Raw genomic sequence first — 18,179 nt, 5'->3', positions numbered from 1 at the left:
ATCGCTCGGCGTCTGCTTAACGCGAATAATTGCACGAGTGTGCAAAGAAGACACACGACACACATATCGGGACGAATGAGATTTTGATTGAAAGCTTTCGTGACTGCAGTAATTCATATTCTTAGCTCTTTCGGTAAAGTCACGTTGAAGGGAAACAATTAAATAATATATATATTGCTTTTATATATTCATTATTATTTTATTGTTTCCCTTTCAACGTGACTTTACCGAAAGAGCTAAGAATACAAATAAGATTGTTCCAAAAAGTTATCTTTGTGTTTCAAGAAGGGTTGCCATTCCAAGGTGGTGCAATTAAATCAACTGATCGTGAAGAACATTGCTGCCCATTGAGTTACGGGGAAACGGTCGTTTAGAAGTATTTTAGTAGTTATGTTTCTTTTTGACTTTGCATAAATATTATCCACGAATTCATCGATGAAAACTAAACGTTTAAAAACCTGAGTTACGAATCCACACACTCACAGGGAGAATATTGTGTTGAAATCCTTCTTTTGATCACAGAATCTGCCCGTGAATTTATTGAAACCTCAGCCAATTGATGAGTATTTACTGAAGCAGGCGTACTGCCACACACCCTTATTCCAAGACATTTCGCAATTACGTAATCTTGCTCGTGAATTAATTACCGTATACTTTTGCCTTTGGAGTATAATAATTGCTTTTATTGCCTTTCGTATGAATATCGTTGCATGAATTTTTAAGGACTTTTGGTTCCTATCGCCGTGTATGCTCGCGTACTCTGAGGAAGTAATCAATTGTTCTGTTACCCAGTTCACAAACGTGATCATTGAGGGTTAGATGTATGGATCAATGAGGGGAACATCTCCTGGAGTACTGTGTTGACAATTTCAAGGATTAGAATTCGCATATTAGTGTGTTAAGGTTTTGTTTAGAATTAAAATTGCTTAACACAGAAGTGTTTGAGTGTTTCTTTCCTAAGTTCATGCTTAATAATATTAATTTTAAGAACTGTATCTTGCGGTGAGATTTGAATTTGGAGACCTGACATAAACACACTAATACATAATCAGTAAATGTTAAAGCGAGAATAATTGTATTATCCCGATCGATAATACGAACCTAGACAATGAAGCCGAGCTTAACCTAGCATACTTACATCACACCTGCATAACTTCATACAATTAATTGTCTTATCCTGATTGATGATACGACCCTGGGCAACGAAGCTAAGCCTAATTATAACAATGGCTCGCATTAGCATAGTCGCATACATTCGCATAATTGAATACGATTATTTCTCGAATTAGCATAATTTACGCGCATAATTGCATCAATTAACATAATTTCGGATAATTACGCATTTGTTCAAACTTCAATTATTTTTTTTTATTATTTACATCAATATTTAAATACCCGGTATATACAACACACTGCACTTACAGCCTGGTGCCATCCAGCGCTATTATCCAGCGCACACCGTGGCCCTCTAGTGCCGGTACTACACCCGCAGCATGGTGACATCCAGCGACGTCGCTACACTAGCACAGCACACCGGTGTGTTGGAGAGTGAACCCACAACATTTGCAATTCGAGTACGACGTTTCGCCAGTAATTACAACCAGCATCATCAGGCGACAGCCAAAGTTGACACAATCCTCTTAGAGGTATTATCATATTCGGAATGATCATACATCATTATTTTATGAATCAATTAAAATCAAACTTATTATTTGGTGATAGTGCTGCTGCTGCTGCTACTACGATGGCAGCAGTGCACAATGAACAATTGCACTCAACATATTCGTTAATAACAACACTGTGACCTTCAGATTTTAAAATATATAACAGGTGACGTTTCGGGCAATGGCCCTTCTTCACAACAATGGCCTCTCTTTGCGCTGGGGACAAAGGGCCACTGCGTGAAACGTCACCTATCATACACTCTGTTTTTTTTTATTCAGCGCCACGGTGTCCTCCGTTAATGTGTTGGGTGTTGGGGTAGAAGTGGCCGGGTGGGCTCCAGAGGTCATTCCGCTGAGCCTGTACGACCTTACAACCTGGGTTAGACTCCGGGTCACAGCCCTGCCCATGATTAAACCGGGTTTCTCAAGTTGTGGTGAGTCGATGGTCTAATCCCGGTCACCCATATCTGCACACACACACACACACGCGAACATTACGTGACATTTGATTTTGCACTTAATGTGAATAACGATATCGAGTTGAGTGCGACACGATGCTCTCAGTGGCAAGGCGACCGGGACAGTACTGCCCCATACTGCGTGAAGGGATCTCAGAGGCAGCTCTGTGATATCCGCTTCTGTGGCTGCGTTTTCTAGCACGAAAGGGCGATGCATCGCTTTGTGGGACATCCGAAATGGATTCCCCGTCTTGTTGAATAAAATAAAAGGGGGGGGAAAAAATCGTTTTTGAATCTACATTGACTCCTCTACTTACGAACGAGTTAAGGTCCAGAGGTCTGTTCGTAAGTCGGTTTGTTCGTAAGTCCAACTTTACTCCTGTCGATTTCAAACGTGTTGCGTGGCATGTACACTACACAGGGGGAATGGCTTCAAAAGGTGTATAATCTCCTGTAGATACAGATGCCACTGGTTCTTCACGTTATGCAGATGTAGATGGCACTACCGCCATCTGTTGAACTTAGGACTCGATTCGAACAGGCATCTGGACATACGGACAGGTTTGTTCGTATCTTTGAAAGTTCCCAAGTAGAATGTTGGTTTGTAGAGGTGTTACACTCTTTGGTATTATTCGGTAAAAGTCACGTAGATAAAATAAAACAAAATAAATTAATATTTTTTTCCTCTACTTACCAACATTCGACTTGGGAACTTTCAGAGATACGAACAAACCTGTCCGTACGTCTTTTATTTTGCTTTATTTTATCCACGTGACTTTACCGAATAACACCAAAAGAGCGTGAATCCTTGCAGTCACGAAAGCTTCAAATCTAGACGTGGTGGAGTCCCCTGTAGGCGCATCGAATCTTGCATGTCCGATTCGGCGTTTTTTGTTGACGTCCTTTGTTATTTGTTTGCGTGCAGAGAGGATCGCGATGCGTCGTGTGCGTAGAGAAGCGTGGGGACCGGTGGGTGCACACGTGGATTTACACTTGAGAGACAGAATGAGATGCACGTGGGTTTGAATAACGCAACTCGGGTGCTCCGTGAAGAAAAGGCGAGCTGGCTGGGGGTGGCGGCGGTGGTGGTGGTGGTGGTCAGGACGCGTCACGGGCATGTGCGTTGTGTTGAAGTCAGTGGCGTGGTGACTCCTTCATCAGCTTGGAAGGGCTGCAGCGGCCAAAGATCCGCGAGGACGGGAAGCCTCAAAAGAGCCGCGGGACACGCGGCTCCGGACCCGCAGGACGCCGACCTCCTGCCGAGAAACGCGCGGCGCCGATTCCTAAACGTGGAGGGGGTCAAAACCTGGAGGTCGGCTCGGAGACAACAACAACAAGAAGAAGAAACATTCCTTGCGAGCACGGGGAAAAAAAGAGAGAGAGAGATATATACGCAAATTTCAGATATACAGGGGTCATGATTAGGCATTGAACCCACGACCTCAATGTCCCTGGCGTAGTCACGACATTATTATCAGCTCGAGGTGGGGGTGGTAAGGCGATCAGTCTGGTGGGGCCTCCAGTACTGTGATTTGTCTCTTCGCACCTCGAGGCTGTTGTGTATCGCGGTGGTTCCACGTCGTCGTTACGCTCACGGTATCGAACATTTAACGCTGTTACGGGGTGGGGAGCGGGGGCGGAGGGGCACGACCGCGACCGGCTACGCAGCGCCTCTTGCCTCTTCGCACCAATGCGGCGTCGCTGCTCTACTGAAATGAGAATTAAACCTGGAACGTAATTTGACAACAATTTCATGAAAAAGTAAAAAAAAAAAATTTAAACCGCAGTTTTAAATACATATTTGTTGCTCTTGTACACAGTGGTGTTCGTAAAATAAATCTCATGGTGGATGTCAAAGGGGTCCCCCCCCCCCCCCTCCAACTCGTAGCTTTGACCACGGGGGACATGGTCATCCAACAGTGGATAGATCACGGTTGGCGGTGATGGTCAGCCGCAGGACCGTGGACTTTCCCACCACATGACAGACGCTTGGTGCTGCGCCCGAAACGTCGTGATTTATTTTATTTTATACCCACGTGACTTAACCGAAAGAACCCAAGAGTGTTTGTTTTGTCACGTTACAGACAGCGTAGTAGTACAATCCGTTCTGTTTTATATCAGCGTTAAATTACACATATATATATTTTTTTAACGATCCCCTGCACAGCGCGCGGTAATACCTCCGTCGGCCCCCCCCCCTCCCCCTGCCTTGCCACCAGCGAGGCTCCGCTATCGCAGCCCGAAATCATCGTCGACGTCAATGCTAAAGTTCGATGACTGCTCTCATTGCTAAACGTTTCTTGTTTGAGCAGGGGGGGGGGGTGGGGTGGGTGGGGAGGGGCAAATGAGCGAGACGCGACCGCGTACGGATTCTCGTCGGCTCCGTCACTCGAGGGCAACTTTTAAAAAAAAAAAAATTGGCAGTATCAAAGAAGGAAAAAGGAGCTTACCCTTTGTGGCGATTTTAAAAAAAGCTGTTAACATCAGTTTCCCACGCAAGGCCTTCGCGACTAATATTATTAATGAAATAAAGGATTTTGTTGGGGCTAGATCGCGTAAGTGGTAAATGTTGTGTCGTAACACCCGCCACCACCCGACACAGCCAGTAAGGTTTGTCACGTAAAGAAAAGGCGCCAATTGTTTGCTGCTTCAGCCCACCGGTGTGTTGGAGAGTAAATACAATTGTAAATGTTGTGTGTTTACTCTGCAACACAGCGGTGGGATGAAGTGATAACTTATTGGCACGTTCTGTTTACGTGGCAAACCTTACGAATTGCCTGTGTGGGCGGTGGCGGGTTTAGCGACACATTTAAATTTACGCAATTTAAACCAAAAGAAACCTTTATTATTAAGGTGTTAATATTTTTATTTAAAGCTTTCGTAACTGCGGGGATTCATATTCTTGGTTCTTTCGGTAAAGTCACCACGTAGAAAGGAAACAATAAAAATAATAAATAATTTCTTGCTGTGGTTTTCACACCTGATGATGATTGCTTGTGTTGCTGTCGAAACGTCGTGAGAATTGTATTGTTTTATGTTTTTATTATGTTATTGTTTCCCTTCTACGTGACTTTACCGAAAGAACCAAGAATATGAATAAGGTGTTAATATGTTCAAACATTAAATAGATACCTTTTGCAAGGAATCAAGTCTGCATTGAGCTCACAGAGGACTTGTGGTGAACATGCTCTGGTAATGTATGGCATTGTCTTTAATAATAACACTGTGTAACCAAAATAATACATTTGTCCCTGGCTAGTAAGTGTTATTTCCTTATTGCTTTTGCCTCAAAAGTACAGAAAATGTTTTTTATTACCCACAAACTTTGCCTTTGTGACCAGAACATTGATATTTTGAAATGTACCTATTGTCAATGAGAAAACGTGGTGTGCATTTGTGTCTCTCCTTCACGTAGAGTCCTGGTCACAAAAGCAAAGTTTGTGGAGAATAATACTAGCCATTGTCTAGACTTTGTAGGCATGAGCAATTAAAAAATAACACTTACTACCCAGGGACAAAAATGGTGTTACATAGTGTAAGGTAATTCATAAAAGCGGTTTTTGTTGGGTGAGATCGCGTAGATATATGAATGTGTCGTTAAACCCGCCACCACCCGACACAGCCAACTCGTAAGGGTTGTCACGTAAACAGAACGTGAACACTTCTGCGGCCGTCTGGAACGATCTTCCCTTCCGATATTTGGAAGCCACTGGAGCGACGCACTTTGAAGTCATCCCGATGGACAAACTCATTTCTTTAGAGCTGCTTTTGGTTGTGTTTAGTTTGCTGTCCTTCACACACCTCCGTGTAGCACGGTTGGCTACGTGTGGTGCGAAATAAGTTCAACATACATACCATCACCACCTCATCATCACCACCTCATCATCGCCATCACCGCCTCATCATGACCACCTCATCATCACCACCTCATCATCACCACCTCATCATCACCATCACGACCTCATCATCACCATCACCACCTCATCATCACCACCTCATCATCACCACCTCATCATCACCACCTCATCATCACCATCTCATCATCACCATCACCACCTCATCATCACCATCTCATCATCACGATCACAAACTCATCATCACCACCTCATCATCAACACCTCATCACTACCACCACCTCATCATGACCATCACACCTCATCATCACCATCACCACCTCATCATCACCACCTCATCATCACCATCACCATATCATCATCATCACCATCACCAACTCATCATCACCATCACCACCTCATCATCACCACCTCATCACCACCACCAGCTCATCATCACTACCACCACCTCATCATCACCATCACAACCTCATCATCACCATCACCACCTCATCATCACTGTCATCATCACCTCATCATCACCATCACCACCTCATCATCACTGTCATCATCACTTCATCACCACCATCACCGCCTCGTCATCACTGTCATCACCACCTCATCATCACCATCACCACCTCATAATCACCACCTCATCATCACCATCACCACCTCATCATCACTGTCATCATCACCACCTCATCATCACCATCAGCATCTCATCATCCCCATCACCACTTCATCATCACCATCGCCACCTCATCATCACCATCAGCACCTCATCACCACTGTCATCATCACCTCATCATCGCCACCACGACCTCATCTTCGCCACCTTATCACCATCACCACCTCCTCATTACCATCACTACCTCCTCCTCATCATCACCACCATCACCACCTCATCATCATCACGACCACCTCATCATCACTGTCGTCATCACCACCTCATCATCGCCATCACCACCTCATAGTCGCTACCTCATCACCATCACCACCTCCTCATTACCTTCACTACCTGCTCATCATCACCACCATCACCACCTCATCATCGTCACCACCACCTCATCATCACTGTCATTATCACCACCTATTCATCACCATCACCACCTCATCATCGTCACCACCTCATCATCACTGTCATCATCACTACCTCTTCATCACCATCACCACCTCATCATCGCCATCACTACCGCATCATCATTTTCATTATCACCATCTTATCATCACCATCACCACCTCATCATCACCAGCTCATCATCGCCATCACCACCTCATCATCACTGTCATCATCACCACCTCTTCATCACTGTCATCACCACCTCTTCATCACCATCACCACCTCATCATCGCCATCACCACCTCATCATCACCACCACCACCTCATCATCACCATCACCACCTCATCATCACCACCTCATCATCACCACCTCATCATCACAATCACCATCTCATCATCAGCACCATCACCATCTCATCATCACCATCAACATCTCATCATCACCATCACCACCTCATCATCGCCATCACCACCGCATCATCACTGTCATTATCATGACTATCACAACCTCATCATCACCATCATCACCTCATCATCACCGTCACCATCTCAGCGTCACCACCACCACTTCATCATCACTATCACCACCTCATCATCACCATCACCACCTCATCATCACCATCACCATCTCATCATCACGATCACCACCTCATCATCTCCATCACCATCTCATCATCACCATCACCATCTCATCATCCCCATCACCACCTCATAATCACCATCACCACCTCATCATCTCCATCACCATCTCTTCATCACCATCACCACCTCATCATCACCATCACCACCGCATCATCACCATCACCACCTCATCATCGCCATCACCACCTCATCATCACCACCTCATCATCACTGTCATCACCACCTCATCATCACCATCACCACCTCATCATCACCTCATCATCGCAACCTCATCATCACCATCACCACCTCATCATTGCCATCACTACCTCATCGTCACCATCACCACCTCATCATCACCATCACCACCTCATCATCACCATCACCACCTCACCATCACCATCTCATCATCACGATCACCACCTCATCATCTCCATCACCATCTCATCATCACCATCACGATCTCATCATCCCCATCACCACCTCATAATCACCATCACCACCTCATCATCTCCATCACCATCTCTTCATCACCATCACCACCTGATCATCACCATCACCACCGAATCATCACCATCACCACCTCATCATCGCCATCACCACCTCATCATCACCATCACCACCTGATCATCACTGTCATCACCACCTCATCATCACCATCACCACCTCATCATCACCTCATCATCGCAACCTCATCATCACCATCACCACCTCATCATTGCCATCACTACCTCATCGTCACCATCACCACCTCATCATCACCATCACCACCTCATCATCACCATCACCACCTCATCATTACCATCACCACCTCATCATCACTGTCATCATCACCTCATCATCACCATAACCACCTCATCATCACTGTCATCATCACCTCATCATCACCATCACCACCTCATCATCACTGTCATCACCACCTCATCATCACCATCACCACAACATCGTCACCATCACCACCTCAACATCACCATCACCAACTCATCATTACCATCACCACCTCATCATCACTGTCATCATCACCTCATCGTTACCATCACCACCTCATCATCACCTCATCAGCGCAACCTCATCACCATCACCACCTCATCATGAACACCGTCACCACCTCATCATCACCATCACAACCTCATTATCACCACCTCATCATCATCATCACCACCTCATCATCACCATCACCTCCTCATCATCACCATCACCATCTCATCATCACCATCACCATCTCATCATCACCATCACCACCTCATCATCACCATGACCACCTCATCATCACCATCATCACCTCATCATCACCATCACCATCTCATCATCACCACCACCACCTCATCATCACTATAACCACCTCATCATCACCATCACGATCTCATCATCACCATCACAATCTCATCATCACCATCTCATCATCCCCATCACCACCTCATCATCACCATCACCACCTGATCATCACCATCACCACCTCTTCATCACCATCACCACCTCATCATCGCCATCACCAACTCATCATCACCATCACCACCTCATCATTAATGTCATCATCACCTCATCATCACCATCACCACCTCATCATCACCTCATCATCGCAACCTCATCTTCACCATCACCACCTCATCATTGCCATCACGACCTCATCATCACCATCTCCACCTCATCATTACCATCACCACCTCATCATCACTGTCATCATCACCTCATCATCACCATCACCACCTCGTCATCACTGTCATCTTCACCTCATCATCACCATCACCACCTCATAATCACCATCACCACCTCATCATCACCACCTCATCATCACCATCACCACCTCATCATCACCATCACCACCTCATCATCACCATCACCACCTCATCATCACTGTCATCATCACCACCTCATCGTCACCATCACCACCTCATCATCACCATCACCACCTCATGATCACCATCACGACCTCATCATCACCATCTCCACCTCATCATTACCATCACCACCTCATCATCACTGTCATCATCACCTCATCATCACCATCACCACCTCATCATCACTGTCATCATCACCTCATCATCACCATCACCACCTCATCATCACTGTCATCATCACCACCTCATCATCACCATCACCACCTCATCATCACCATCACCACCTCATCATCACTGTCATCATCACCACCTCATCATCACCATCTCATCATCACTGTCATCATCACCTCATCATCACCATCTCGTCATCCCCATCACCACCTCATCATTACTGTCATCATCACCACCTCATCATCGCCACCTCATCATCGCCACCACCTCATCTTCGCCACCTTATCACCATCACCACCTCCTCATTACCATCACTACCTCCTCCTCATCATCACCACCATCACCACCTCATCATCGTCACCACCACCTCATCATCACTGTCATCATAACCTCATCATCATCACCACCTCATCATCACCATCACCACCTCATCATCACTTTCATCATCGCCACCTCTTCATCACCATCACCACCTCATCATGGCCATCACTACCTCCTCATCATTTTCATCATCACCATCTCCTCATCAACATCACCACCTCATCACCGCCATCACCACCTCATCATCACCACCTCATCATTGTCATCACCACCTCATCATCACTATCATCATCAACACCTCATCATCACTGTCATCATCACCTCATCATCAACATCACCACCTCATCATCACTGTCATCATCACCTCAGCATAACCATCACCACCTCATCATCACCTCATCATCGCCACCTCATCACCATCACCACCTCATAATCACCATCACCACCTCATCATCACCACCATCACCACCTCATCATCACCATCACCACCTCATTATCACCACCTCATCATCATCACCACCTCATTATCACCACCTCATCATCATCACCACCTCATCATCACCACCACCTCATCATCACCACCATCACCACCTCATCATCACCACGTCATCATCACCATCACCACCTCATCATCACCATCTCATCATCACCATCACCACCTTATCATCATCACCACCTCATCCTCACCGTCACCACCTCATCATCACCATCACCACCTCATCATCACCATCACCACCTCATCATCACTTTCATCATCGCCACCTCTTCATCACCATCACCAACTCATCATGGCCATCACTACCTCCTCTTCATTTTCATCATCACCATCTCCTCATCAACATCACCACCTCATCACCGCCATCACCACCTCATCATCACCACCTCATCATTGTCATCACCACCTCATCATCACTATCATCATCACCACCTCATCATCACTGTCATCATCACCTCATCATTAACATCACCACCTCATCATCACTGTCATCATCACCTCAGCATCACCATCACCACCTCATCATCACCTCATCATCGCCACCTCACCACCATCACCACCTCATCATCACCATCACCACCTCATTATCACCACCTCATCATCATCACTACCTCATTATCACCACCTCATCATCATCACCACCTCATCATCACCACCACCTCATCATCACCACCATCACGACCTCATCATCACCACGCTATCATCACCATCACCACCTCATCATCACCATCTCATCATCACCATCACCACCTTATCATCATCACCACCTCTTCCTCACCGTCACCACCTCATCATCACCATCACCACCTCATCATCACCATCACCACCTCATCATCACCTCATCATCGCCACCTCATCACCATCACCACCTCATCATCACCATCACCCCCTCATCATCACCACCATCACCACCTCATCATCACCATCACCACCTCGTTATCACCACCTCATCATCACCATCACCACCTCATCATCACCATCACCACCTCATCGTCACCATCACCACCTCAACATCACCATCACCACATCATCATTACCATCACCACCTCATCATCACTATCACCACCTCATCATCACCATCACCACCTCATCATCACCACCTCATCATCACCATCACGATCTCATCATCACCATCACAATCTCATCATCACCATCTCATCATCCCCATCACCACCTCATCATCACCATCACCACCTGATCATCACCATCACCACCTCTTCATCACCATCACCACCTCATCATCGCCATCACCAACTCATCATCACCATCACCACCTCATCATTAATGTCATCATCACCTCATCATCACCATCACCACCTCATCATCACCTCATCATCGCAACCTCATCTTCACCATCACCACCTCATCATTGCCATCACGACCTCATCATCACCATCTCCACCTCATCATTACCATCACCACCTCATCATCACTGTCATCATCACCTCATCATCACCATCACCACCTCGTCATCACTGTCATCTTCACCTCATCATCACCATCACCACCTCATAATCACCATCACCACCTCATCATCACTGTCATCATCACCACCTCATCGTCACCATCACCACCTCATCATCACCATCACCACCTCATGATCACCATCACGACCTCATCATCACCATCTCCACCTCATCATTACCATCACCACCTCATCATCACCATCACCACCTCATCATCACTGTCATCATCACCACCTCATCGTCACCATCACCACCTCATCATCACCATCACCACCTCATGATCACCATCACGACCTCATCATCACCATCTCCACCTCATCATTACCATCACCACCTCATCATCACTGTCATCATCACCTCATCATCACCATCACCACCTCATCATCACTGTCATCATCACCTCATCATCACCATCACCACCTCATCATCACTGTCATCATCACCACCTCATCATCACCATCACCACCTCATCATCACCATCACCACCTCATCATCACTGTCATCATCACCACCTCATCATCACCATCACCATCTCATCATCACTGTCATCATCACCTCATCATCACCATCTCGTCATCCCCATCACCACCTCATCATTACTGTCATCATCACCACCTCATCATCGCCACCTCATCATCGCCACCACCTCATCTTCGCCACCTTATCACCATCACCACCTCCTCATTACCATCACTACCTCCTCCTCATCATCACCACCATCACCACCTCATCATCGTCACCACCACCTCATCATCACTGTCATCATAACCTCATCATCATCACCACCTCATCATCACCATCACCACCTCATCATCACTTTCATCATCGCCACCTCTTCATCACCATCACCACCTCATCATGGCCATCACTACCTCCTCATCATTTTCATCATCACCATCTCCTCATCAACATCACCACCTCATCACCGCCATCACCACCTCATCATCACCACCTCATCATTGTCATCACCACCTCATCATCACTATCATCATCAACACCTCATCATCACTGTCATCATCACCTCATCATCAACATCACCACCTCATCATCACTGTCATCATCACCTCAGCATAACCATCACCACCTCATCATCACCTCATCATCGCCACCTCATCACCATCACCACCTCATAATCACCATCACCACCTCATCATCACCACCATCACCACCTCATCATCACCATCACCACCTCATTATCACCACCTCATCATCATCACCACCTCATTATCACCACCTCATCATCATCACCACCTCATCATCACCACCACCTCATCATCACCACCATCACCACCTCATCATCACCACGTCATCATCACCATCACCACCTCATCATCACCATCTCATCATCACCATCACCACCTTATCATCATCATCACCACCTCATCCTCACCGTCACCACCTCATCATCACCATCACCACCTCATCATCACCATCACCACCTCATCATCACTTTCATCATCGCCACCTCTTCATCACCATCACCAACTCATCATGGCCATCACTACCTCCTCATCATTTTCATCATCACCATCTCCTCATCAACATCACCACCTCATCACCGCCATCACCACCTCATCATCACCACCTCATCATTGTCATCACCACCTCATCATCACTATCATCATCACCACCTCATCATCACTGTCATCATCACCTCATCATTAACATCACCACGTCATCATCACTGTCATCATCACCTCAGCATCACCATCACCACCTCATCATCACCTCATCATCGCCACCTCACCACCATCACCACCTCATCATCACCATCACCACCTCATTATCACCACCTCATCATCACTACCTCATTATCACCACCTCATCATCATCACCACCTCATCATCACCACCACCTCATCATCACCACCATCACGACCTCATCATCACCACGCTATCATCACCATCACCACCTCATCATCACCATCTCATCATCACCATCACCACCTTATCATCATCACCACCTCTTCCTCACCGTCACCACCTCATCATCACCATCACCACCTCATCATCACCATCACCACCTCATCATCACCTCATCATCGCCACCTCATCACCATCACCACCTCATCATCACCATCACCCCCTCATCATCACCACCATCACCACCTCATCATCACCATCACCACCTCGTTATCACCACCTCATCATCACCATCACCACCTCATCATCACCATCACCACCTCATCGTCACCATCACCACCTCAACATCACCATCACCACATCATCATTACCATCACCACCTCATCATCACTGTCTTCACCACCTCATCGTTACCATCACCACCTCATCATCACCTCATCATCGCAGCTCATCACCATCAACACCTCATCATCACCATCACCATCTCATCATCAGCACCATCACCACCTCATCATCACCACCAACACCTCATCATCACCGCCTCATTATCACCATCACCACCTCATCATCACCATCACCACCTCATCATCACCATCACCAGCTCACCATCACCACCTCATCATCACCACCTCAGCATCACCATCACCATCTTATCATCACCATCACCACCTCATCATCACCTCATCATCACCACCTCATCATCACCATCACCACCTCATAATCACCATCACCACCTCATCACTGTCATCATCACCACCACCTCATCACCACCATCACCACCTCATCATCACCATCACCACATCGTTATCACCACCTCATCATCACAATCACCACCTCATCGTCACCATCACCACCTCAACATCACCATCACCACCTCATCATTACCATCACCACCTCATCATCACTGTCTTCATCACCTCATCATTACCATCACCACCTCGTCATCACCTCATCATCGCCACCTCATCACCATCACCACTTCATCATCACCATCACCATCTCATCATCAGCACTCTCACCACCTCATCGTCACCATCACCACCTCAACATCACCATCACCACATCATCATTACCATCACCACCTCATCATCACTGTCTTCACCACCTCATCGTTACCATCACCACCTCATCATCACCTCATCATCGCCACCTCATCACCATCACCACCTCATCATCACCATCACCATCTCATCATCAGCACCATCACCACCTCATCATCACCACCACCACCTCATCATCACCGCCTCATTATCACCATCACCACCTCATCTTCACCATCACCACCTCATCATCACCATCACCAGCTCATCATCACCATCACCACCTCATCATCACCACCTCAGCATCACCATCACCATCTTATCATCACCATCACCACCTCATCATCACCTCATCATCACCACCTCACCATCACCACCTCATAATCACCATCACCACCTCATCACTGTCATCATCACCACCACCTCATCACCACCATCACCACCTCATCATCACCATCACACCTCGTTATCACCACCTCATCATCACCACCTCAACATCACCATCACCACCTCAACATCACCATCACCACCTCATCATTACCATCACCACCTCATCATCACTGTCTTCATCACCTCATCATTACCATCACCGCCTCGTCATCTCCTCATCATCGCCACCTCATCACCATCACCACTTCATCATCACCATCACCATCTCATCATCAGCACCATCACCACCTCATCATCACCACCACCACCTCATTATCACCACCTCATCATCACCATCACCACCTCATCATCACCATCACCACCTCATCATCACCGTCACCACCTCATCATCACCATCAACAGATCATCATCACCATCACCACCTCATCATCACCACCTCAGCATCACCATCACCATCTATCATCACCATCACCACCTCATCATCACCTCATCATCACCACCTCATCATCACCACCTCATAATCACCACCTCATCACTGTCATCATCACCACCACCTCATCACCACCATCACCACCTCATCATCACCATCACCACATCGTTATCACCACCTCATCATCACAATCACCACCTCATCGTCACCATCACCACCTCAACATCACCATCACCACCTCATCATTACCATCACCACCTCATCATCACTGTCTTCATCACCTCATCATTACCATCACCACCTCGTCATCACCTCATCATCGCCACCTCATCACCATCACCACTTCATCATCACCATCACCATCTCATCATCAGCACTCTCACCACCTCATCGTCACCATCACCACCTCAACATCACCATCACCACATCATCATTACCATCACCACCTCATCATCACTGTCTTCACCACCTCATCGTTACCATCACCACCTCATCATCACCTCATCATCGCCACCTCATCACCATCACCACCTCATCATCACCATCACCATCTCATCATCAGCACCATCACCACCTCATCATCACCACCACCTCATCATCACCGCCTCATTATCACCATCACCACCTCATCTTCACCATCACCACCTCATCATCACCATCACCAGCTCATCATCACCATCACCACCTCATCATCACCACCTCAGCATCACCATCACCATCTAATCATCACCATCACCACCTCATCATCACCTCATCATCACCACCTCACCATCACCACCTCATAATCACCATCACCACCTCATCACTGTCATCATCACCACCACCTCATCACCACCATCACCACCTCATCATCACCATCACACCTCGTTATCACCACCTCATCATCACCACCTCAACATCACCATCACCACCTCAACATCACCATCACCACCTCATCATTACCATCACCACCTCATCATCACTGTCTTCATCACCTCATCATTACCATCACCACCTCGTCATCTCCTCATCATCGCCACCTCATCACCATCACCACTTCATCATCACCATCACCATCTCATCATCAGCACCATCACCACCTCATCACCACCACCACCTCATTATCACCACCTCATCATCACCATCACCACCTCATCATCACCATCACCACCTCATCATCACCGTCACCACCTCATCATCACCATCACCAGATCATCATCACCATCACCACCTCATCATCACCACCTCAGCATCACCATCACCATCTTATCATCACCATCACCACCTCATCATCACCTCATCATCACCACCTCATCATCATGACCTCATAATAACCATCACCACCTCATCACTGTCATCATCACCACCTCATCATCACCATCACCACCTCATCATCACCATCACCACCTCATCATCATCACCATCACCTCATCATCACCATCACCACCTCATCATCACCATCACCACCTCATCATCATTGTCATCATCACCACCTCATCATCGCCATCACCACCTCATCATCACCATCGCCACTTCATCATCACCATCACCATCTCATCATCACCATCACCACCTCCTCATCACCATCATCACCTCATCATCACCACCTCAGCATGACCATCACCACATTATAATCACCATCACCACCTCATCATCAATGTCATCATCACCACCTCATCATCACCATCACCACCTCATCATCACCATCATCATCACCTCACCATCACCACCTCATCATCACCATCACCACTTCATCATCATCATTATCATCACCTCACCATCACCATCACCACCTCATCATCACCATCACCACCTCATCATCACTGTCATCATCACCTTATCATCATCACCACCACCTCGTCATCACCATCACCACCTCATCATCACTTTCATCATCACCACCTCATCATCACCACCACCACCTCATCATCAACATCACCACCTTATCATCACCATCACCACCTCATCATTACTGTCATCAGGACCACCTCATCATCGCCACCTCATCACTATCACCACCACCACCTCATCATCACTGTCATCATCACCACCTCATCATCGCCATCACCACCTCATCGTCGCCACCTCATCACCACCTCCTAATTACCATCACTACCTCCTCATCATCACCACCATCACCACCTCATCATCGTCACCACCACCTCTTCATCACTGTCATCATCACCACCTCTTCATCACCATCACCACCTCTTCATCACCATCACAACCTCATCATCACTTTCATCATCACCACCTCCTCATCACCATCACCACCTCATCATAATTTTCATCATCACCACCTGATCATCACCATCACCACCTCATCATCACCATCACCACCTCATCATCACCATCCCCACATCATCATAATTGTCATCATCACCACCACCTCTTCATCACCATCACCACCTCATCATCACTATCACCACCTCATCATCACTTTCATCATTACCACCTCTTCATCACCATCACCACCTCATAATCACCATAACGACATCATCATGATTGTAATCGTCACCACCACCTCATCATCACCATCACCACCTCATC

The sequence above is a fragment of the Petromyzon marinus genome, chromosome 57 (genome assembly GCF_048934315.1).
Source record: "Petromyzon marinus isolate PM22_M1 ecotype Great Lakes invasive population chromosome 57, UKy_Petmar_22M1.pri1.0, whole genome shotgun sequence".
In the NCBI taxonomy this organism is placed as follows: domain Eukaryota; kingdom Metazoa; phylum Chordata; class Hyperoartia; order Petromyzontiformes; family Petromyzontidae; genus Petromyzon; species Petromyzon marinus.
The sequence above is the reverse complement of the archived record's forward strand: the minus strand, read 5'-3'. Positions refer to the sequence as shown.